Raw genomic sequence first — 24233 nt, forward strand, 5'->3', positions numbered from 1 at the left:
TGCACATCCTTCCCATCTCTGTCTCTCTGCCTCTCCAACCTGTACAAATCCACCTCTCCCTCCTTAGTGTCTAAACAATCATACAAATCCTCATACACCCTTTGTTTGGCCTTTGCCACCTCTACCTTCACCTTACGCTGCATCTCCCTGTACTCCTGTCTGTTCTCTTATGTCCTCAGTGTCCCACTTCTTCTTAGCTAAACGATTCCTCTTAACACACTCCTGAACTTCCTCATTCCACCACCAAGTCTCCTTATCTGCTTTCCTCTTTCCAGATGACACACCAAGTACCCTCCTACCTGTCTCCCTGATCACTTTGGCTGTAGCTGTCCAGTCATCTGGAAGAACCTCCTGACCTCCCAGAGCCTGTTTCAGCTCCTCCCTGAAAGCCACACAACACTCTTCCTTTTTCAACTTGTGTGCTCCTGCCTCCACGCTTATATGTCACTTTGGATCCATTACATTTATTTAAGGGAAAACCTGGACATTTTCAGTAACATGCTCATCCACGTTCATGCTGAGCGGTAGATGAGAAAATTGTTTACAGCCAGGAGATTCTCAGAACAAAAAGCAGCCCTCATGCAAGGACTCTATCCACAATAATAATAGCTTAACACTATTAGCTTAGCTTAACTTAATGTAAACACAGTCAGCAATGGAATAGTTACCTGTGGATACAACAAGCTTGCTTCTCTCTGGAGTATATATTTTTCATGCGAAGGTTAGCAGGATGTGTCCTGGCTCCATCGTGATTTTTAACAGACAAATGTAAGAATGCCAATGATCTTCTTGGCTAAGCCTGAGAAAGCAAATAAGAAAGTTTCCCAAAATGTCCAACTACAAAGTCACAAGTTAGTTTGTTGATTAAAATTTTATAACACAGGACAAACATTTTGATCAGTCAGAAAAAAGTATCAACCATTGCACTAAACAGCATGTAATAGCTTAGATGAGCTCAAGAATCAGAAGACTTTTTTCATGACCAATAATAAGACCATGGCAGAATGACTTAGCTTTGTTTCATTATGATACAATTCAAATGATCAGATGCAGATCAGAGCATATAAGAAATTTGCTACACATGATTAAGCTTCTTGTATTCTCTTTGCTTCTACTTTACTGCTTGTTTTATAATGAACACTACGGTGAATAAATTCTTTTATTTTTGTTTTGAACAGGTCCTCGTTTATTCTGAGCATTTCTTCAGTGCTTCATGTAATTAAACAAGCTATTTGCTTGTTTAATTATATGAAGCACTGAAGAAATGCAATTACCCCAATTACCCCAAATCTGATTCATTTTAAAATTTGAAATGCATATTAAAAAACTTTTATATTCTTCAGGGCATTTTAATACAATTTCTCCTAACTTCAAGTTGCACTTGAAGCTATACTGTATTTATTCTTTACTAGCACTACTTTCTGTGTTGTTTCATTGTAAATTACACTGAAATGGCTTTTGTATGAAACGTGTTAGGTTAATGCATCTGCCTTGCTCTGATTAAATGCTTAGGAAATTACAGAAATACATAAAATAATTTGTCTTGTTTCACATTGCATTGACTTTCCTATTTATTTAATGTCATATTGGCGTGCAGAAATTCAACTACTGACCCTTATAGGTCACTGTGGGATTTTCACTGAAGCCTGTGAAACTGTTTTTCAGGGTTCTGGGTAAGCAAACAAAGCAAAAATCATAGCCTCAAGCAGCAGGAAATCTTGGCACGCTGCAACTAGCAGTAAACAGTAATGCCAGCCAAACACATACAACTGTGTCAACAGGAAGTCTGAAAAACAATTGTGGATTGTGGATGAAAAAACACTAGATGTGGTGGCAAACCAGCTCCAAACACCTCTGTACAGACCATCCCCATTTTCCATCAGCGAGAAATAAGTGACACATGCAATAACTGAAACTAAGCAAAGTGGTACAAATTGTTTTTTTTCTGCCAATGTGTTATTTTGTTGTTCAATAAAAGTCTCCCACAATACCCTTAAAAATCACATCAAGGGTGCATAATGTACCTCTGAAATAAATCTAATTTTATCACCAGTAAAAGGTGACATCAGACAAAGCATATAGCACAAAGTGCAACCATTCAACACGCTGTCACACAGGCAGCAAAGCATAGAGTGAAATGAATGGCAAAAGGTACATATAAGATGCCTTTGATTTTACGTGAGGCTTTGAGTGCCTTATGGAACATGGGCTGCTGATGCAGTGCTTGCATCCATCCCCTTCTGTCTTGGGCCATCTGGATTCAAGCGATGCCATGGCAGTCATACCCCTGTCATCTTCCCTTCAGGGCAGTAAATTACCACCAGCCAAATGGTGATAAATTTTGGATGCGGTCAGTAAATCTGTCTGCTCTACTAGCCACTTTGGCAGGTCACCAACCTCATTTAGAGGTTCTTTCTATTCTAAAAGTCTAGTTGGTTGGGTAAATTTTGAAGGCTGGATGAGTCAGTGTAGTTTCTATGTTTGATTGGCTTGTGGGTCCCATGTCACAGCAGGTTTTCTGGTCCTGTGCTGCTGTGCCTACCACTGTGGTCTGAGACTAATGTTCTGTACAACTAGCATATTCAGTTTAATGCGAGCACTGGTATAAGCATTAATAATGCATTCATTCCTAATCATTTGCTCAATTTCAGTCTTCATTGGCTGTGATAATCACCTCCTTTGAATCAGTTCTCTATCTTGGATAATTTGAACTCATTTATTTCACCAGTTGTTCTTTATGAGAAATGATTTAGCTTCTGTATCACTTTCCTGTTTGGCTTCTCGTCAAATTGAGATTTTGTTGGGTTTTTTTTTTTTTTTTTTTTTTTTGTTGGGAAAGACGTGGGACTCCAGCCAACCTCTCTGTTTAGCAATCCCAGTGTGTATAGCTACTTACAAGGCAGATGACAGGAAAAGGAGTGGTGGTTATGCATACCCAGACAAAACCCATTCTGCTGCACCTCTGTCGCTACAGCACTTGATGATGATGGGAGCTGCAACAACCAAGGCAGGTGTGCATGAACAAAACACACCACACTCCCAACACTCAGGTACGACAGATGCTGTTCTCAAACACGTGCCGCTCGTTCCAGTCCTTAGAGAGCCTTGTGTGAAACAAACATCAACAAAGAATATTGTTTAGAACTACACAGTATTACTGTATGTTTACAGCAAGTAGGACTTGGTGTGCAAGTCCACATGGGAAAAGAGATTAATTTATTGCAGAGGGAAGTGCACTGCACAATGAGCAAGGTCATTCTCAAACATGGGCTATATTATGTTAAGAGAGATGTGAAATACGGTTGATGTGAGAGAAGGAGAAATGTACAAAATGAAGGAACACAACTCTGTGGTTAGGCTGTTTGATGGTGTAAGTTATCACTTGTCACTTTAGATGTTTTAGAAGAATTAAGCTATTCAACAAGTCTTCCACACTGACCATTTCTGCCTGTAACAGAAGATATGCAACAGATAAACAGTTCAAAATCTCAGCAGCATCCTCCCATGATTCCACCTCAGGTTCCTCTCTATGTACAGTGTATGTCTCTATTAATACATCACACAACGTCCCCCTGTGCTCCTGTCGTCATTAATATGAGGTGGACTGGCCCTTAAGACATTAACATGTAGCTCTGGGCGATTTTGCTGACATGACCACTAGATGTCACTTAACAGTAAAACTTCATAATATAATAAGCTGCTTGTCCAAATGATCACTTGGGTCGTTTCGTATGAACATATATACCTGCCAGTATTATGTCTTGTAATCACAATGCAGAAAAAAGATTTCAATTTTGGTTATCTCCATGCAACGCACCGTTTCACACTGTCGATCGGCTAGCTACTACATGAACTCTATTCTAACTCACTATTAGAAAACCAGTTTGTGAATTTCCATAAAACCAAGGTCTGACTGGTGGTGCTCATATTTATTTCCTATTTTATCATTTCCATTTTCTTATTGTATTGCACATTTTCTTAAAACATGTATTTTCTGTATTGGTTTGACAGTTCCTTTTTCGAAATAATATGTTAATAAAAGTTGTAGGGACGAGAGGTTATTTGTATATTAGTGATAGCGTGTATGTGTGTGAGAGACAGAAATACCATATCACAACTCTGTTGCTGCTAGAGCATTTACTGGCACCCAAGGCTATACCTGCTCATTTACAGGGAGGAAGACAGGTTAATGAAAAGCTATTGATTCTCCCTCTGTGTGTCAGGAGATGAGGGGATGTAACAGTTATACTTCTGAACATTGTTTTCCTCTACTTGTGACACCCTGGCCAATCAGTGACCGGGTGGGCGGTGGTGGAGGAGTGCATTAGAGAGCAGTGATGCCATCAGCAGCATTTAGTGGGAGAACAAAGCGAGGACAATGAAGGTGAGAGGGAACTGAGAAAGCAGTCAACCTTGGCCCAACTCCTGTTCTTTCATTCAGAGAAAGAGAGAAGCAAAGAGAATGACAGAATGAGAGCGGCATCGTTTTGTTAAAAAAAAAAACCTCAATCTCATTTCAGTCATGTTTCAGTCTGAGCAGCAGTTCATGCTCTAACTGTTTTATGCCATCTGGCTCTGGAAAACAGGTGTAGATTAGACCAATACACTGTGTTAGCTGAAAAGACATGATGCATGATTACAATGGTAATATTACTGCTGCTACTACAGAAACAATAAAGGGACAATCCATTAATTTTATAGCTAAAGGCCAGTTGTCTTATGTCTTTAGTGGTACAGCAGGAGATTTGTTTCATATAAGAAAATAACTGTAATTGTATAATCTGGATCTTTTCAGTTTGGGGTTGCGATCTCTTGGAATAAAAAGTGCTGATATTACACAATAATAATATGGCTGCCTTTCTTGGATGAACTACAGTGTAGTGTTTGGTCAACATAAAATCTAACCATGTGCTTCATTTTCCAAGGCTAAATCCAAACTACTGTATACACACTCTCAGATTGGCCTCTATAACACTGTGCCATAATAGCAATTTTGCAGGTTCATTGCATGTCACACTGTGTGATATGGCTCTAATAAAATAACGTGGATTCAAATGTAAATATATAAGACAGTGTCAGATGTGTGTAATGTGTAATGTGTGATGTAGAGGAGCTGTAGGTCTTTAGCTGGTAGTCCAATATGAAATGGTCCAGGACATGAAACTGCAGATAACCTAAAAGCCACCTGAAAATAATGACAGACCAACGACAGTAACGAAGAAGCTCCTTCAACCTCCACCTCCCTTTCCCCCCCTCTGTGTGTGGTCTCTCTGCAGCCTGGAGGTCTTGCTGTGGGAGTTAACGGAAAGCAAAATTGTCACCCACCAACGATCAAACAAACTCAGCGCCTGTCTGGAAAACTTCACTCTGTTACATTTTGACCCTCTCATGTCAGCTCCTTGTTTAAGTAAGGAATCAGACATCAGATAATAGTAGGGGTATTTAGGCATCTGTTGACAAAAATCCTTCATCCAAACACTTTGACTGACCACCTGCACCAACAGAGCTGCTCAGGTAAAGCCTTTACTTGCACCAGAAAGTGTTTTGGATATAAATGATTATAAATACACTGTGAAACAGGGCATCACTGGAAAACACAGTGGAGTATGCTGCATTAGATGAATAAATACATTTGACATTTTCTGGAGCATAGCCAAATTGCAGTGAGTCACATGATACATCATGATGACAGCACTCTAGTCCTTCTTGACCCATGTATGCACTTTCATACACAAAGTGCTCTTCACTTGCATGGTTCTGTTGTTTCCACTGGAGAAAAAAGAGGATATTCGCTCAGGTCACTTCAGTGCTGAGCTGGTTGAAATTAGAGCTCATGTGCTCTGAAGGGTCTCCCTCCCTGTTCTCTACAAGTACAGCTTGAGAGTGTGGAAGATAATTGCCTATTTGACATTGTACAAATGCTCACACACTTGGATATTTACATTTTTGTTGCCTGATGTACCTTCCTTCCTTTGTAGTAACACTTTATGTGATGCCATTCAAACAATTACAGTAGTTTGAAGGTGCCGCTATGGGTATTTTTTTACACTTTGGATAGAGCTGGCCTGTTAATCTCATTCCAGTGCCCATTTTGAGTGCCCATTTTCTGTAAGCCTTAATGGAAACATAAATACAACATCCATTCAAAGTTGAAGAACACAACCCACAATAGGTGCTGCATGTGTCCTATAGGTCACACACATGTATTTGTTTCAAAACTGCCTTTCACAGGTGGATGAGTCTGATTAACCTCCAGCTAAACAGTAACAAGACAGAAACACTAATCACAGGTCCAGACAGTGTCAATATTTTATTCTCAAACTTGCACAGCACATACCAAGAATCTTGGTGTCATCTTTTATTGAAGCCTCAGCCTACATACATGTGAAATCTCTGATCCCCTCATGCTTTCTGCAACGTGGACACATGTCAAAAATGAAATTGTTTCCCTCAACTAAAAACTGCTGTTGACTGGTCTGTTCTAGCACTGTGCTCTGTGGGATCTGCGAAAAGTCTCTTTCCTTTTTCCAGCTTAACTCAGCCACCAAGGTTTTAACTAGAAAACAACGGAAAACCCATATTTAACTGAACCGATTACAAAATCTCATATTTCAACAACAGCACATCAGCCAGTCAGACTCGACTTCCTATGATATGATGTAAATTGTTTGATCTATGTGTTGCATAACTGATCAATACTTCACTGCCTGACTGTGAGGATGCTACTCATAACATTTTAATGAAATGTTTTGATCAGACTCCACAGAAGCATGCACAAGTGCATGAATAATTCAGCAGCAGCATCATCCTGAAGCCTTTTAGTACTCCATGGTCTCATTGCAGTTTCAGCAGCATTCTTGATCTCCCAACAACAAAAGTCCATGGGGACGTACACACTGAATATTTTCAATGTTTTGCAAATTGCAGTGTGAATAACTGTTCTTTTGTTTTTAAAGCTACAGTTCACAATATCAGCATCTACTGGGTTACTGGTTAAGTATTTATATGCATGCATACATTGGCAACATGGATTAAATATATATCACACAAGGTACTAATTTCACCTGAACCTCATGATTAGTCACCAATCATGTTCTGTCATTTTACTGTTTTCGTGCAGAAGGATGATCTTGTGGGGTTACTGAATATATACACAAACTTCCATGCGTACAGCTTCGCCTTAAATCTGTACCATGCACATAGAAACACAAACATAAAATGAATTTTATTACAGGAGGAGAAGACTCTTGGTCAGAGGTCTGTGTTTAGTTTTTCTGTAGCTGCTTGTCTAATCTACCATCAACTCCCTTAAACAGCCTAAGCACAGCTTCATGCCAGTTCTGCGTCCTTGAATGTGTGACTCTTGTGGAATGGAAAGAACATGGAACAGAGAAAGACTGGATGAGAGAGGGGAGAAGAGGAGGGACGGGTAGAGAAATTATTCAAATGCTGGTTAGATTTGTAGCACCAAAAGGCTCCTCATTAGCATAACTTCAAAACCTTACTGCTCCGGTCTTAATAATACATGCAGTTTGAGTCTCCCTCTGAATCACCTCCTGCTCTGTAATGTTTCTGTTTGTTATGAGGAAGCGAGATACGTAGCTTTGTGTGAGGGAGACGGGAACGTTAAAGGAGGGACTCCAGCGAAAACTCCTCCCCAAACAAACACACCTGCTTCCTTGTCTCAGTGGGGCAAGACAGTGGGACATCCTGATCTTTGATTTATTAAAAGTGGCCTTGTGTCTTATCTGTGAGGAAACCAGTCATACCAATTAACATTCCAGTATAGAGTCTCTGCAGCCTGAGAGCAGGAGGCCAAACTCCCTTCCTTCTGCTCATACGCACTAGCTCACATTCAAATACCAACACACATATACAGCAGATACAAGCTTGTGTACACACATATACATACTGGCTACAGTAATTATACTAAAATATTCACACATAAAAGTTAGGGCTGTTAGAAGAGATGAAAGTGTCCAGTTCGCAGAAAAAAGGGAGTTTCAGATAGAGTATAAAGAAGTGTGAAGGTAGTAGACTGTATCTGAGCAGAGTCTGCACAGAGATTTATTCTGGCCTGACTTCACTGGGTCGATCTGTCCATGAAGAAAACAGTGGAAAAGGGAAACAAATGGAGCTAAGTACACTGGTATAATTTGGAAAAGAAGTCTAGAGCCCAAGAAAAAGCAACAAATTCATTCACACTTGTGTTTTTTCTGTAGAGGGCTATGTGTTTACTTTGGGAATTTATACACCACATTCCTCATGCACTAAATCAAGTGAGTGGCTGACTGAGACATAAAACAATATTGGGATTTCATACTTAAATCTTAAACTTGTGTATAAAAACATGAGTGGCAGGAAGCTGTTTTCAGCAAATCACCTATGATAAAATCTGCTTCCTGTCCAACACCAAGTGGCAGAACAATCTGGCAACTACAGACACTGGTGAACGCAGTGAAGAATTTAAAGATCTTAACTACGTATAGTGTTAAAGGGGCATTAAATATGTACATGAAGTTGCATATACACCCAGCTGCATATACCATACAAGTAATGCTGTGGTTGTGAGTTGCGTCTTTGTTACTTGTGTTTCTGTGCTATAAAGCATCTCTGGCAACAACAGCACTTTGTGTGAAAAGATCTGATACAGTTGCATTGTTTTCTCTCTTTTCACACAACCCATGAATACATTAGGAGTCACACAGTGCTGTAAAGCATGGTGGAGCCCAAGCCAGTTGGGAGGCAATCAGAACTTCCCTCCTTGTAGCTGAAGCAGAACAAAGCAATCCTATTAATACAGAGGCACCGCACATTCCCCATCTCTCTCCTTTGGCACTTAAGAAGACAACGCTTTGTTCGGTGTTCTCATGTATCATTTCTGTAATTTTTGTAATGACAGGCGAAATGAAAACTGCAGTATTAAAACAGAATTAGGAGGTCTCTATAGAGTTGTAGCTTCAACGCTGAGTTTATATAAAGGGAAGACAAAACAGGTTAGGGACACTGTATAATGAATCTAAAGGATGACACATTAAAACATCAGTTGTAAAGCTTTTGGGATCATCTCAAACATCTTACAAATATATGAAAAATTATATTTGTGCTAATGGACTAGTTAAGGGGCAGCACGATGGATGAGTGGTTAGCACTGTTGCCTCACAGAAAGAAGGTTCCTGGTTCAAAACCCATCAGGGGCCGTTCTGTGTGGAGTTTGCATGTTCTCCCTGTGCTTGTGTGGGTTTTCTCCAGGTACTCTGGTTTCCTCCCACAGTCCAAAAACATGTATGTCAGGTTGATTGGTGACTCTAAATTGTCCATAGGAGTGAGTGTGAGTGTGTGAGGTTGTTTGTCTCTATGTGGCCCTGTGATGGACTGGTGACCTGTCCAGGGTGGACCCTTGCCTTTCACCCAGAGAGAGCTGGGATAGGCTCCAGCTGATCCCTGTGACCCTGGTTAAGGAATAAGTGGGTATAGATGATGGATGGATGGACTAGTTAAGATTGTCAGCCAACTGTTACATTGCTGGTAGTGGAATTAACACTTTGTTTTTCCTTTATTTTTGTGTCAAAGTTGGTAAGTGGTTCTAAAACAACATTCAGAAATTAGGAATCAGTACATTGGCTACTGAGGATAGCAACTAGCACAAACCAGATGCACTTTCATATTCTGTGTCTTTTTTTGTTGCTTATAGGAAGAAACCGTGGGCTCACCAGTAACTGAAAGAACCAGAAACTTTCAATGCTACCTGCTGGGCCCCTTAATGGAAGCCTAAACTACATTATATATGGTGATAATGCACCCCCTCCATCTGTCTTTTTGGCCATTAGCGACGCGTGAGTCATGAAGGACAGCCAGCCATACACACCACACAGGAGATCCCTGGATTAGTCATACTTGCTGCTGCCACCCTCTGCTGTAGCACCGCCACGCATTCAAATAAAGTCTCACAGCAGCACAACAAGGGCAATGCCATCATGTGCACATACAGGAAATAAATAGCAAGTGTTGCCACAGTGTGTGGTAGTAACTCATTATTGTTGTAAATGACATAGGAAACAACACGCACGAAGCACATACACCTAAAAAGACGGGGCATGGAAAGGCACCATATAAGGTCAGAATTAGTGTATAAGACTATTTGTTAGACTGTATTTCATACTATACTATGAAGGTCACAATGAGATTTTTTTTCTAAGCTATTTTGAATTTGTGGCTGTGGCTGCAGTTAAGGTTAATGCCACTATATAGATGGGTGATAGCTGCACTGTAGCTATTACTTACTGCTCTTATTAACATTAGACAAGAAACCAAGGCAGCAGGAATTTGAACCCAGTACTATAATCAGATACAACAGGATTTAAAGAATAGCTCATCAAAACCACAGCAACTTGTCAAATCATTGTGCAAATTGATATTATCTGAGGCTATCTAATAATATAATATAATAATACATAAAATAATACAGTTCAACATTCTTCTATGCATTAGAGGGAATGCTGATTGTATATCTCAACATCTAGTTGATTATTTGGCACAAAATTACATATAAGCATTTGTAGTTCTGCGAGGTCATCGGACTTTTACTCTCGATCCAGGAGCAGGTTAAAGTTTTTACATATCCAGTGAAATATTTTAAGATCTAGTGCATAGATTGGCACAGACATCTGTGGTGCCCAGATGATGCAACCTAGTGACTTAAATGTTCCTATGACATTCTTCCTCTAGGCAGAGCTTTGTGTGAAATATCTCAAAACCTTTGAGCAAATTGCCTTGGAATGTGACACATATATTCATGTTGCCCAACTGGATCACTGTAATAACTTTGGTGATTGCTTAACACGTCACTATGCACCATCATTAGATCAAAGTGCTCATTTGTCTAGTCATGCATCTTCACTCTAAGAGCCAGTAAGTTACATTTTATCCCACCATTGGCAGGAGTGAATGTGAAAATGCAACAAACCAGGAAAGAGAAGAAATTAGAAACACAGTCATTGTGGACAGTCACCTTTTCTGCCTCCAGACCAAGAATCCAAACTCTCCGTACTGAGTAAAGGCCCAGGGCAAACACTGACTCTGCCACTCTTCACTGCAGCACAACACAACAAGGTGAGGTCATTTCACAAATTGAAGACACTATGATTTGACACCTTTTAATAACATGCCCACTATTGTCTACCACAAAGCAAGAACCACTGGAGCTAAGTGCATGTTGTCTCCTGACACTACTTTGGAGGATGTAATTATTTCTGATGTAAACATACAGTATTGTATGTCTCAATGCTATACAAACCAAACCAAATGGGGCAGTTGGTCCAAAAGCATTTCTACAGTCTGGTACAGTATCAAAAATGGGATATATTTATAGTGACAGGTTGTACAGCAAATATCAGCTTCACACCAGCCACACTGTTTTTCTGTTTACTATTTTTCTCAAAGGAAGCTGGAACTCTGAGTGCTTTTCCACAAATGAAACATTGGCAATGGCATCTTACAAACATGTTTAGGCGGAGTTTTGTAGAAAATGCAGACAGAACTTGTGGAAGAACTTGAAGACTTGAAGGCTTTACCAGTACAACCTGTAATTTGATTAAAAAAAAAAAAAAAAAATGCTGCACATTGGACTGGGAACTGGAGTTGACTGCACAGCTGCAAACTTATTTCACTCTGCCTCAGCCAGTTCATGGTATCAGATCTAGCTATAAAAAAGCTCTTCTCACTCCGTGTACATTAACTTATTAAAGTCGTTTTCCTTGGCCCATTAATGTGCTCCTAGTGCATAAAATGATAAACAGCAGACTCAGGTTCATTCTGACATTGAACAAATCAAAGATAAGATAAACTTTATTAATCCCTGAAGGGAGATTGAGGTAAATAACTGAGCAATAAAATTAAAAAAAAAACCTCAAAGTGAACACTCTGAGAGACCAGATGATCATTTCAAAGCCGACAAGGTCAACTTGTCAAAAAAAATTAGAAAACGTAGAAATTCTTTCATGGAGCTGTTCTTATTAATCCTGTGAAACTGTAATGTCAAAGAGAAGGCAGTGAAATGAAAATGAATCGGTATTGGCACTATTAAAAAGTACAATTAACTTGAATTTACCTTAAATTCTTTTCTCTCTTAATTATTTGAAAAATAAGCCATTGCAGTTCACTGGGCTATGGGCCACCGGTGCTTCTTCCTTCACCAGCTTCTCAAAGGTGTCAGTGAGAGAGAAATAGAAGGAGGGAGAAAATGAAGTGGTGCATTAGTAAGAAAGCTGGTGAGTTCATGGCTATGGGCCTATTGGCCCTTAGAGACAGTCTGTGTGGCTCCTGGCTGATGCTGCCTTATTAAAAGTCCTCCTCTGCACATTCAACACCACTGTGAGGAAAAGTAACTTCAAAACTTTTTAGAACAGCTTTTATTTTTATTCCAGTGAAGTTCAGGACAGAGCTGACTAATGTATGCTATTTGTTGAACATTTTTTATCCAAAATAATGTTTTATATCTGCAGATATAAAATGATGTAAACTCAGCTCAGCCAGACACCACTGAAACTGGCTAATTAAACAACACTTTTACTCTGCATTGTGTTGTATTGGGTAACGGCACACAGAATGGGAGGCCTGCCTCTATTACCGTGCTGCTACTTATTCTCTTTACTGGTTATAAAAGCTGTTCTTTTTAAATTGCTTGTTTTATTCAACCCAATGAGAAAAATCCCAAATTGTTCAGTTTAAAAAGATATGACAATGAAAAGCAGCATTGTCCTGCGGTCCTAAATTTCTAAAGCAATTTAAAAACAATGCTAGACGAATAATTTCAGAATCGTAACAACTTAATATACTAGATTTACACCGTGCTGCCATGTTACTGAAAGAAACTAAATGTCTGAAATGGTGAACTGAACAAGTTAATTTCTTGTATTTCTGTAGTTTGAGCATAAAACATAACCATTTAAATCACTGAGCATAGATTTGGGAGGTCATATTGGTCCACAAAACACACACACACACAAAGTCACAGTGACAGTCAGTCGTAATTGGTCCCCTGCCAGTAGATTAACATGCATTTCCACACTATTAAAATGGCCTTTCTTAGTGAGGCTCCGGAGAGTTAATTAAACTGATGCCATTTTGGAGGACCAAGGATTTAAGGAACAAATGACCTTAACTGAGCTGGGCAGCTCCTGGATGGATAACTGCAATGTCCTACATCAGTGCACTTAACCTTGTGTGACAATCGCTTACTCTGTAATGGTTACAACCTGAACCTGCTGTACACTGAAATGTTCTGTAGGTCTAGAAAAGGTTCCCCTGACAAAGGTCATGATGCATGAACATGGTATTTAAAGTGGTAAAATCTATTCTATTCAGCTTCACACATGCAGCTTCTAGCAACAGAGTGAGGGAGAGGTTAAAGGTCGCAAGGTGTGCTACATTATTTGCTGTTGCTATGCAACTGTAAAAAAAAGCTGTAACCTAGAAAACAACAAGTAACAAAGTGAAATGCTGCTAAAATAAATATGAGCAAAAAAAAATTGTATTGTTCTGCTTGATCTTTGACAAAGCAAAAGCCAGCATCATTCAGCAATACACTCCATAAGGTGTAAAAAATTCAAAGTAAGCTCTGCAATCACAGCCTTTCTCTGCTTCTGAAGATTTTGTCTTTTACATAAGGAAAAACAAGTCTCCAGATAGGAATAAAAACTACTCTAATAAATAATTTGCACAGACTAATTCAAGAAAGTTCCTAAACATCCTCCACTGAACGACTCCTTGCACTGCAGGGTGCTTAAGAACCTATTCAGTGTATATATGTGATTTGACCTCTCTTATGGCCAATCTGTCCACAGATGGCCACTTATTCTCATCTTGATGAATCATGGTGAAGCAGGTGGAATATAAAATAGAATATCATAAAAACAAGTAAGCACATTTGTGGTTTTAGCTGGAAACTCTGCAATGCTAACAGGCAGTGAAGCAGCATATGACAGTGAGGGAGCACTCTGTTGTTCGGTCCCAGCAGCCCTGTACCTCGGGGGAAAGCACTAACTAGGGGGAGAATCATGGCATGAGGAAGTGCCAGTAACTAATCTGAAACAGGAGCTAAAACAGTCCCCAAAAACAACAGTCTAAGAACTAATATAGTTCTCAGGTCCTGCAGGGTGGACACACAGAAAAAGGGGAACTTCATCTAAAGGTTGTAGAACTATGAAAAGGTTCCTCCGATCCAAAAGGGCCTAAAGAGTACAAGACCAAGACAGAAACAAACCATGACCTGGAATTGGGGACTGCTTTTAGTCAGCCCGACTACGCAAATGAGCGGTTTTAGATGCCAACAAGAAGATTAACGTCAGCAGTGAAAAGGAACAACATACTGTAGTGACTTCTAGTAAATCAATGACAAAAGAGAGCTGTTCTCTAATGAAGAACCAAAGAAAAGGCTGATGGTTTTTCTGAACCCCACCCCCCCACCCCAAATGAATCTTCCACAAATAGGTTCAACTTCAGTTTGCAGCACCCCGGCAACCAACATCATGGCATGAACTGTTTGTCAGGTGGCAACAAAACACTGTCTACTTCTTGGACACAAGAACATCAGCACTTGGAAGAGAGCAAAAGGAAGAGCAACCCAAGAAAAATGTGTAAAAGACCCTGGGCCCAGGGTAAGAAATTGAAAATAGGATGTAACAGTGGAGATTGTTTCTGCATCTCCTTGAAACTGTCCTATGTATGTAAATGGGGATTTAGCAGCACAAAGACCTAACTTATTCACTTTATTCTCAAGTGCAGACTGGGATCCAACATGGCAGAAAAGGTATTTGCCCCTCAGACAATCCATCTCAGCTGTTTGGAAATCTTCTGTTGGACAGTCGGAGCAAAAACAATCAAGATATCTATTTATCTAAAGATTTATGTGCTCCTCATTAGACCGCATCATGTCTGCAATCGATTATTCTGATTGATATTTAATGTGCTGTACTTCGCAGCTTCTTGGAGGCTCTCAGCGTATTTAGATAATGGAAAATTAGGCTGTGAGTAGTTCTGAGTGCAGCATCAGTTCTATCAATCGACTCGTAACAATAATTCACATTATATTAGGATGCACTCACCTTTGGTTGAGGAGAAAGACCCATACAAATATCAGAGCAGGTTGATATTTATCACACCAGGGCCATGACACGCGTGACACCTGACAAAGTGAAAAACAAGAGATTTCTGATTTAAGAAAACACAAGCTTTAAGGAGAAAGTCTGACATTTTGGCAAATACACTGATTTGTTGACTTGACACTTCTCTCATGCATGGTAAGGATGAAGCTACCAGCAGTCAGCTAACTTAGTTTAGCACAAAGACTGGAAACAAGGGGAAAGAGCTAGTCTGGCCCTCTTCAAAGTTAACCATCAGTAATTGAAATATCTACTTGTCTTATTTACACAAGGTTAAACAATCAGGCTTACTGCTGGGAAGTTCAAATACCTATCAACCATATTACATGACTTGCAGCTATGCCCCAAAACAAGACACTTGTGTATAAACAGTGAAACCTGAAATATCAATTCAATTAGCACAATTAAATTTGTTATCATGATCAATGCAGTTATAAAACTGTCATCAACGGTGGTTATATAATAATGTTGATTCAATTTTGTCCTGGTGGGGATTTTGCACTACATAATGAATGAGAGAAGCACAAATCAATGGCACAAACAACCAGTTTTTAACTTAAATGGTCAATGTTCTTTGACACTTTAAAGAGACAGATATTTAGAAAGTGACACTTGCAGCTTTCTTTAACAAACAAACTTGCATTAGGTCTTGTAGATTACCACTTTAATCAAGCATTATGTCCAACATTCCCTATTGTCCCAGCATTCAGTATTAAGGCGATCCTCCAACCCAAATCTTAACTCTGCAGCACTCAGGAGACTCAGTGTTGACAGTAATGCATTACAGAAATAAGGCCATTGCTGAAACACAGTAACATGACTATGTAGTTTGGTAATCTTATACTCATTTTAATCTCAGTAATGCACATTACAACAAGAATTTACCAACACTGTGAGACATTCCAGCACCAGAGAATAAATTTAAGATAAAGTCTACATACTCTCGATATTTTTACTTCGTCAGAGAAAAAACAACAACAACGTAACACTTTTGTGACTATTTTGGTAAAAATAACTGACAAGTAACACAAATATAGTGTTAACACATTACAATTCAGAGACAGCAATAGTGTAATGTAACTAACTTCCTTCAAATGACAGGAACAAGTAATGATATAATGTTTTAAATATTGGGAGTAGTTTGTCCAACACTGAGAAGACTGAAAAAAGGTAGGCTAAGGCAATATAACAATATTGACTTGCTGTGGTTGAAGAAGAGCCTCCAGCATATCAGAGATGGACAATATTGATTGGTGGCTATCATGTTTCTAATTTAAGATCAAGACTGACTGACCAGCCTTCCACTATTTGGAAAAGGACAGCTGATGGAAAACGTTTGTGTCGTAACACAGGACCAGCATGAAAAGGCAGAGAGGCAAACAGCAGGGAACTGTGTGAATAAAAACTATGAGGGCTACATCGGGACAGCAGCAGAGCCATACAGCAGCACTGTGTAGTGAGGCTCACATCCTGTTCAGTCATGGGGCAAGAACGTGACAAGATACTGACAGAGATTATACAGGATCTTCAAACATAGCTCTCCATCATTCCTCTCTCTAAAGTCTGAGCATGAGCAGAAACGCTAACACATGAAAGAGAATCCAGAGGATCCATGGATGACAGACGTTGCAGGAAAGGATATTGTGGCACTGAGACCTTGTCACACTACAGCTAAACACAACAGGCAAATAAAATAAGGAATGCAATCAAGTGAAGAGGGACACTGTAAAAATATAATAAGATTCTTAATAATCACAAGAGGGGTTTTTAAAAAACCCTATGATCTATGAGTGGTGTCCTCTGATTTAGGTATGTTATTGCAACGTCATAATAGTCATACATTTTCTGGTGCACTGCAGAGAAAGAAAAGCACACTCCAAAAACAAATTTTCAGCAAATAGCAAAAACCTGTCTTGTTGAGAATTTCATGACATTTACAATTCCTGGGAGGCCTGCAAAGGAAAACCGACAGGAGTGCTTGCAAGTGGCAGCCTCATTCACTGGTACTGCTCATTCTGCAGGATCTTTTATGTGACACCATTACAGCTGAAGGGGATTTTGTTTTTTTTGTTTTAACAAAGAAGGTGATTCAATGCTTTATGAAAAGAACAAAAAATTTTGTTCTACAGAGCAAGCAAATGCAGACTTAAACTTCCTTTTCAAGAGCCCTGAGGGGCAGATTAGTTACAAACAACAGCATCTTGGAAAATGGATCCAACAATCACAAGCGGCATTGGGCTGAGTCATAATTTATTACTCGTGCACGCTGCACAGTAGCGCCTGTTGTGTCAGACTCAACACTGGGCATGAAAACTCAGAATAGATGCATAAAATTGGAGCTGGGAAAATGATCACATTACAGGATTGTTGAGCATCTATGAAAGCACAGGACATGTTTGACTGTAGCTTTGTGGTGCTCACTGATGGGGAGGGTTTTCTTATCGGTGTCAATGAAGCGCAGCCTGATGCTCATTTTTCACTGCTCAGGAATCGCTGCCTTCTGCAGACAGAAAGGAACAGCTTGCTATAAAAACAGCTTGCTATCAGCCTTCATGTGATCCACAGCCACATGAGTATTACAAGGTCCTTGTGCTGCTTTGACTTTAATGAAAAAACATCCACATGCAAGCTTCAACTTACAGCAAGAGCGGAAAACATGTCTGCTTTTCCTAAGTAAAGGTGGACAACAAAACTTACTCCTACTGTGTCTTTTCTGTCTCTTTCTTCCCTCACACACGCACAGCACACATTCAGTGGACAGGAGCGTGCAGCTTCCATAAATAGAATGGAAATTAGGCAAGTGGCTGCCGGGAGTAGCTTTTACTGGGAATATGATCGATTAAAAAGCAATTTGCTCCTTCGCTCAGGCTCTGCACTACTAAATGACAGCCCCCCACAGTCCAGATGGAGCTCTAAGGGGTTGGAGGAGCCGGTCTGCCCCGCCTGCCCCCGCAACCAGACTGCATCCACAAACACACACGCACACACACAGAGACAGTCTCCTACTCCCAAGCTGAGCCTCTGTCACAGTCTGCTGGGCACCTGGAAAGCGACCACGCAGAAACATCCAGGCAGCCCCTGCTGGCATGACAGAAAGTCTAGACTTTGCTCTAACATACAGCGTATTTGAGGATGCTGAAACAGGAGAGTGGGTAGGTTAAGACAAACAGCAGAAGCAGAACACTGTGCAGTGCAAAGTCTGACGAGGCATGAATTCAGTTCAGCATTTTCTGTCGGGGTGCACTGGACCATCACCTGACGATACTGCTACAACTGCACACTACATGGTTTAGACAGAGTTACAATATGGTAACATTGGTTTTATAAAGTAATATTCTTAGATGATCGAAGATCCGCTCTCAGCTCCAGATACAATAACTAAAAAATAATAGATCAAAAAATATCATCAGGGAATATTGGTGGGATACAGGTTAGGTCAGAGGCTGATAACCCTGTACCAACACACTTTTGATAAGCGTGTGATGAATGTTCAAGGGTAATCCAATACTACGCTAATTACTACAAAGAATTAACAGAATAGCTTCTAGCTATCCTCCGTCAATGTCACACCACTTTAAATTAGAGCTGAAAGTGATCAATCAATTATTCAATGATCAGATATTTAATCAGGATTATTATTCATAGCTTCATGTGCTGCTTTTATTCATCTTATATGCAAGTAAACTGATAAAATCTTTCAAGGTGTACAATAGCTTCCACAACTTTTCAACAGATAAAAATCTTATAAACTGAAAAGATAGTTAGCTGATAATAAAGGTAATCATTAATTGCAGCCACAACACACACTCCATAGATGCAGTGGGAACCCTGCTGCATGTGTGTCGACTCACCCTGCTGGGAGCACAGGCTACGGGGGAGATACAATGGTAGGGTTTAAAAAGGGGGAGGGCAGCCAGGACCATATGGACCCAGGCTGTATAGTTTGATCTGGCTGTGTGGGAGTAACACAGCCAGGGCAGTTAGGTCAAACGATATTAACAAGCCTGATAACGTTAATTGGAAATATGGTTTACACTCACACCCAAAGACCACATCCTCATCATTTGGCTTCTACGGATGTCTTCAGTCTGCACACCATGGTAAATCTGCAAGAACATTTCAATTTGTATCTATTTTTTTCATGGCCAAGGGTCTGAAACACTTATCATTTAATGGTAAAAATTTCAGATCAAGATCTATCAGCAGGGGTTCCAAAAACATATCACTGGCAGAGCTAAAAGATAAACACTATGTTGGGCACATTTTCTGTTACCATAGGAACACAGGTAGTAAGTGATGGTGGTGAAGGAGACTGGGTACAGCTAAAAACACACTGTGTACTGGAAGAATTCATGATTTTGTCACTTGAAACCAGGCTACATCAGATCACATACAGAGTCAGTGGTCATTTTAAACTCTGAATTTATAGCCTGGATAAAAGACAATAATTACTGGAACTTATTAGCACAAACAACTGCTCACACCCTTTATTTTCCTGGATAACATTCACTCAGTTCATTTCTCCATACGACACATGATTCAAACTTGTAGCATGTTTACTTTCCTAAGCCCTCAGCAGCACCTCCAGTGATTCTGTCTGCAGCTCTTGGTTTCAACAGAGCTTGGCTTTAGACCTTTTCAGACTTAGCGGCGGGAGGTTAAGTGATACTGACAGATGACGTAACGTGGAAGTCATTTGCAGGGAGAGCTGGCTTCTTTATCAGTGACAGTCTTTTTTACACAGACAGGATAGAGTGAGTTAACAGATTATGTCCAGATGGCTCACGTTCCACAGCCACATTGTTAGAGGTTAATGACAAAATCCATGCCAAAGTTGTAAATTGTGTAAGTTATCACTGTTACAGCCTAGATTTATTCTAAAGTTGTACCAATTTTATTTTATTTTTAGCATAAACTAAACAAACTTAAACATATTTAATCAAATTAAATTCAGCTTAAATCATTGATATGACTGAAATAAACTAGTTCACGAGCACTTAAGGAGATATGTTTATTCTCTTTCTTCTACAACAGAAGATTGATTATCTCTCTATGACGAATATGAATCAGAAATAGGTAGGCTTGGTTTAGCAGTAAGACTGAAAAGAGAGAAATGATGACAAAATCTGCCAAAGAGCAACTACGAACTTTGCTAATTTATATGTTCCATCTTGTTTGTTTCATTTGTATAAAAACTACAGATTAAAAACAACAAATTGTGATTTCATGGGGTGAGCAGTTATCCTGTTTCCAGTCTTTTATCTAAGCTAAGGTAAAGTCAACCTGCCTCTCCTTTCATATTTAGCACATATACACAAACAAGGTATTTATCATTTAGCTGTATTTGCTAAAATACAAAGTATTATACAATACAAGTATTTCTTTACTATTCTTTTAAGTGTATTATTTGACCGGTCCAGAATTATATACAATAATTTATGTAAAGGCCAGTGGACCTTTACAGCCAGAAGACTTTTGTCAGTGACCTTGCATGGAGGATCAGCTATCCCATGAGCTCACTGCTAACAGAATCAAAGAATAGTAGGGCTGGGGGGGCAAGGTGGTGTTGGGGTCTTACTGGATTTCAGTGAAGAGTAACAACCGGAATTAAAGTCCCTCTGGGGATAAAGAAAAACTATCCGAACTTTTGTTCCCATGTCTTTTCACCCACTCAGAGTTGCTGGCTGACTGATATTCTTATGAATGTTAATACTAAAGCACCTCTTCCTAAGCCCACCTTGATAGAATTGATTTTGCTCAAAAAATAATTGAGCTGAGGCATAATGGAAACTAGTAAAAGTGCCTCAAAGGCTGGATTCTGTGGTTTTGAAGTGAAAAAGTTTCTGCTGTTATTCCATTTGGTGTAAAAATGACTCTCTGTAGACTGCAGATCCAATCTTCAAACAATGGAACAGATTTAACACAGGTATATAGATGTTTGACTTCATGACCTATTGTCTCATTCTACATCTTCAGACGTAAAATATTCCTTCATCGTGAGTGCACAGATTAATAAGGAGCTTATTGCAGCTGTTGCAGAAAATCCTCAAAGAGCTCATTTTATTTTTCTCTTCTTAAATTAACATAATTTCCTAAGTCTATGGCCTCATAAATCCCTGCACATGATAAAGATACAAAACACACATGGTTACCAGACTGAAAAATAAATGTTTTTTTGTTTTCTTTTTTTAAATCAATCCCACAGCAGCTGAATATAAAGTCCTGCCAGGGTCTAACTTCCAATCTCACCTCCGGTAGTTGGTAAAGTAGATACTGTCAGTGAGAAATGTGCAAATACACCTCCACCTGATACAGCATTAAAAGCTACAGTGTCTTATTATGGCTCATGGGTTAGCCAGTTGCAACTCTGCTACACACACACAAACAAAAGCACACACACACAGTTTTCTCTGGCACAAGCAACGTGTCAAACAATAGTTGCCAAGTCTGCTCCTTGCAACAAAAGCTGGAAAGAATTAGCGAAATGGAAATGGTGATTCAACGTTGTTATGAGAACTGGAGCACAGCATGCTATGACAGAGTAAAAACCCATTGAGATGGACTTAATGCGCCGTGGAATCTCTTACCCACCCCAACCTCCTATCTGTAGCCCTCAAAAATACAAAAGAAAAACTCACTGTATTGTCCCCCAATTTTTACACCCACACACACACATACAAAACCCCCTCCCTTTGCTCTCGGTCTGCCTGGCTTCCTGCATTTAAGATTCAATATTTAATTGCCATGTCAGCCCTGCTGATTGGAAGCTTGAAAGCTCAGACAGAGCACTTATTCAGGTGTCAAATATAAAAAAGTGCAAAATATTAGTACAAAGATGAGGTGAGTTCAGGTAAAAGCCATAATTCCCTATTGACGTCCCTTGCAAAATCTATACTATTCAAAAAAGACAGGCTGACAAGTTAGACTTTTAAATTGCAACTCGATATCATGTCCCAAATATTTTGCGCATGAAGTGCATTTCAGCCCATTTTTATCCTCAGCCCTGCCTCACCCCTCCTTTCACACCACAGTTATACCACATTGAATTTTCCCAGTAGAAAGTGCAAGTACAGACCTTTCTGACATCTATTGAAACCTTCAGCCATATATCTGAGACTGGGGCCCATCCAGGAGCAGTAAATAGTTGTGCAGAAGCAGCAGCAGCACTGCAGTGCTACAGAGGAGATTGGTATTCAGAGTGGCAGCTTCCAAAGTTGAAGCTGCATAAATAGCCCAAACTATTACATAAAGGTAAACAAACCACATTGTGCCCAATCATATCAGCTCCGTGCTGCAGCAGGTGGATAAACTGGATAAAAACTGCTCTGCTCATCCAAATGGGATTTTTTTTTTTAAATTTCATTAGTGTTTGCGGCAGAAGACAGGTGGAAAGCACTTCAAGATGAAAGCACAAATGAGCAGGAACAGGAAGGAAGAACAGCAATGCGTTTTAGTCTTTCATCAATACCTTTGCCAGGTTACCGAAACAGGCCAAACGGCTGAGTAATGCATGGAAGATGATTTCCATAGTGGCTGACAAACCCAGAACACTGTTCAGATAATGAGCGTCACAAGTTGAATTAAGGACCTGCGCACAGACATTAGAAAATCAGTTTCAATTCACTACACTCACTAACAGCAACTCCCCACCCCTGCCAGGATGTGACACTCTGTTTGCAGGCAGAGAAATAAACATCACGTTTCACTTTGTTGGTGTTGTGTCAGCTAACATCCAATTTAAACGGTGCCTCCTGCCTGCCAGGACGGGGAATCCAAAATGAGAGAGGGTGAGAGGAGAAGGCATAGTGATGGAGATGGGCACAGTAGCATAAAGTGATACAAGGAGAATGGAGAGGACAAAAGGGATATGAAATAAGGATGTAAAAAGAAATAAAAGAAGTGTTGATGGGAATTTGGGGAGCAGTAGTGGACGTCCACATCTTGTGGTTGTCCCACATGAGGGAGCTTTGCGGCAGGCTGTGTGTGCTGCTGTCAAAAAACATCAACTCTTTCCTTCTTTGTACCTACTCCAAATCCTGCTGGACTGTTCACTTTCTGCCAACCCACATCTGTTGTACCATGCTGTAAATATTAAGAAACTATGTAAGATAGTAGAGGGAGCAGTTCTAATTGACTGCATAGATTATAGAGTTGAATCCAAGTCACACCAGCATTCAACAGTTGAAGCTTCACTGGGAAATCCAGTCATTCCAATGAAATCCCCACAGTTGGTGAATATGGCGTCATGTGGAAAACACATCCACACAAAAGTGTCACATCAAGTCAAACTTTAGAGAAACTTTGACCCACACACGTCTTGACAGAAAGCTTGTTAGCTCAAACTTCTCATTTGCTCTTAAATAATTCTCTACTAAATTAAGTGACGTCCAGTTCTGAGGACAAGATGACAGAGGGAAATAGTACTTCACAAAACTTTAATCTGCACTGAAGTGAATGGTAGGGTGGTAAAGCAGCAAACGCCTTGGTGTACTATCAGATGTGTTTTTGATTGACATCTACTGTCAGTGATGGATGTGTACACACAGTGTGGCGTCTGAGTACACAAAACACAATAGAAGGCCATAAATCATGTTACTCCAACCCTGCTGCTGGCCACATGGCTCTGCTGCTGTTCACTGGCTGATATGAGGTACATGATTCATTTTGGCTCGAGTACCATTCATGCTGCAGGAACAGGCGGGGCATATGGCGACAGCAGTAAATAATTGGTTGCTGATGAATGCTGTCTGGAGCAGGTTTTAGATATGAGCTCTTCTACTAAGTGAAGTTTTCCAATTCATAGATACTAAAAGAGACTTCCAGTTACAGGGCTCTTGTTCATTTGTATGGAAACCCACAGATACAGCTTAGATGACACATCCCCATTCTACTTTGGAGCTGCACACACCCAACTGTGGCTAATTTATCTCCAACTCATTTACTCCAGGCTTTTTAACAACGGGGAAGCAGAACAAAAATCCGCCATGTGTGACGTACAGTAAAGCAGACTTAGCCTGTGGAAAAACTCCCTCCATTTACTCCAGAAAGACAGGGATAACACACAGCCCATGC

The 24233-nt window shown here is 39.9% G+C and overlaps 1 protein-coding gene across 1 annotated transcript in view; it reads right to left on the reverse strand.

Annotated features, from left to right (window-relative positions):
• Positions 1-24233, reverse strand: part of arvcfb (ARVCF delta catenin family member b) — a 190118-nt gene that overhangs the window by 133263 nt on the left and 32622 nt on the right. The window contains exon 2 of the mRNA XM_026320689.1: positions 15105-15184. The gene's annotated coding sequence lies outside the window, so the exon portion shown is untranslated. The remainder of the gene's footprint in view (positions 1-15104; positions 15185-24233) is intronic.

This window comes from Mastacembelus armatus, chromosome 9 (genome assembly GCF_900324485.2).
Source record: "Mastacembelus armatus chromosome 9, fMasArm1.2, whole genome shotgun sequence".
Lineage (NCBI taxonomy): Eukaryota > Metazoa > Chordata > Actinopteri > Synbranchiformes > Mastacembelidae > Mastacembelus > Mastacembelus armatus.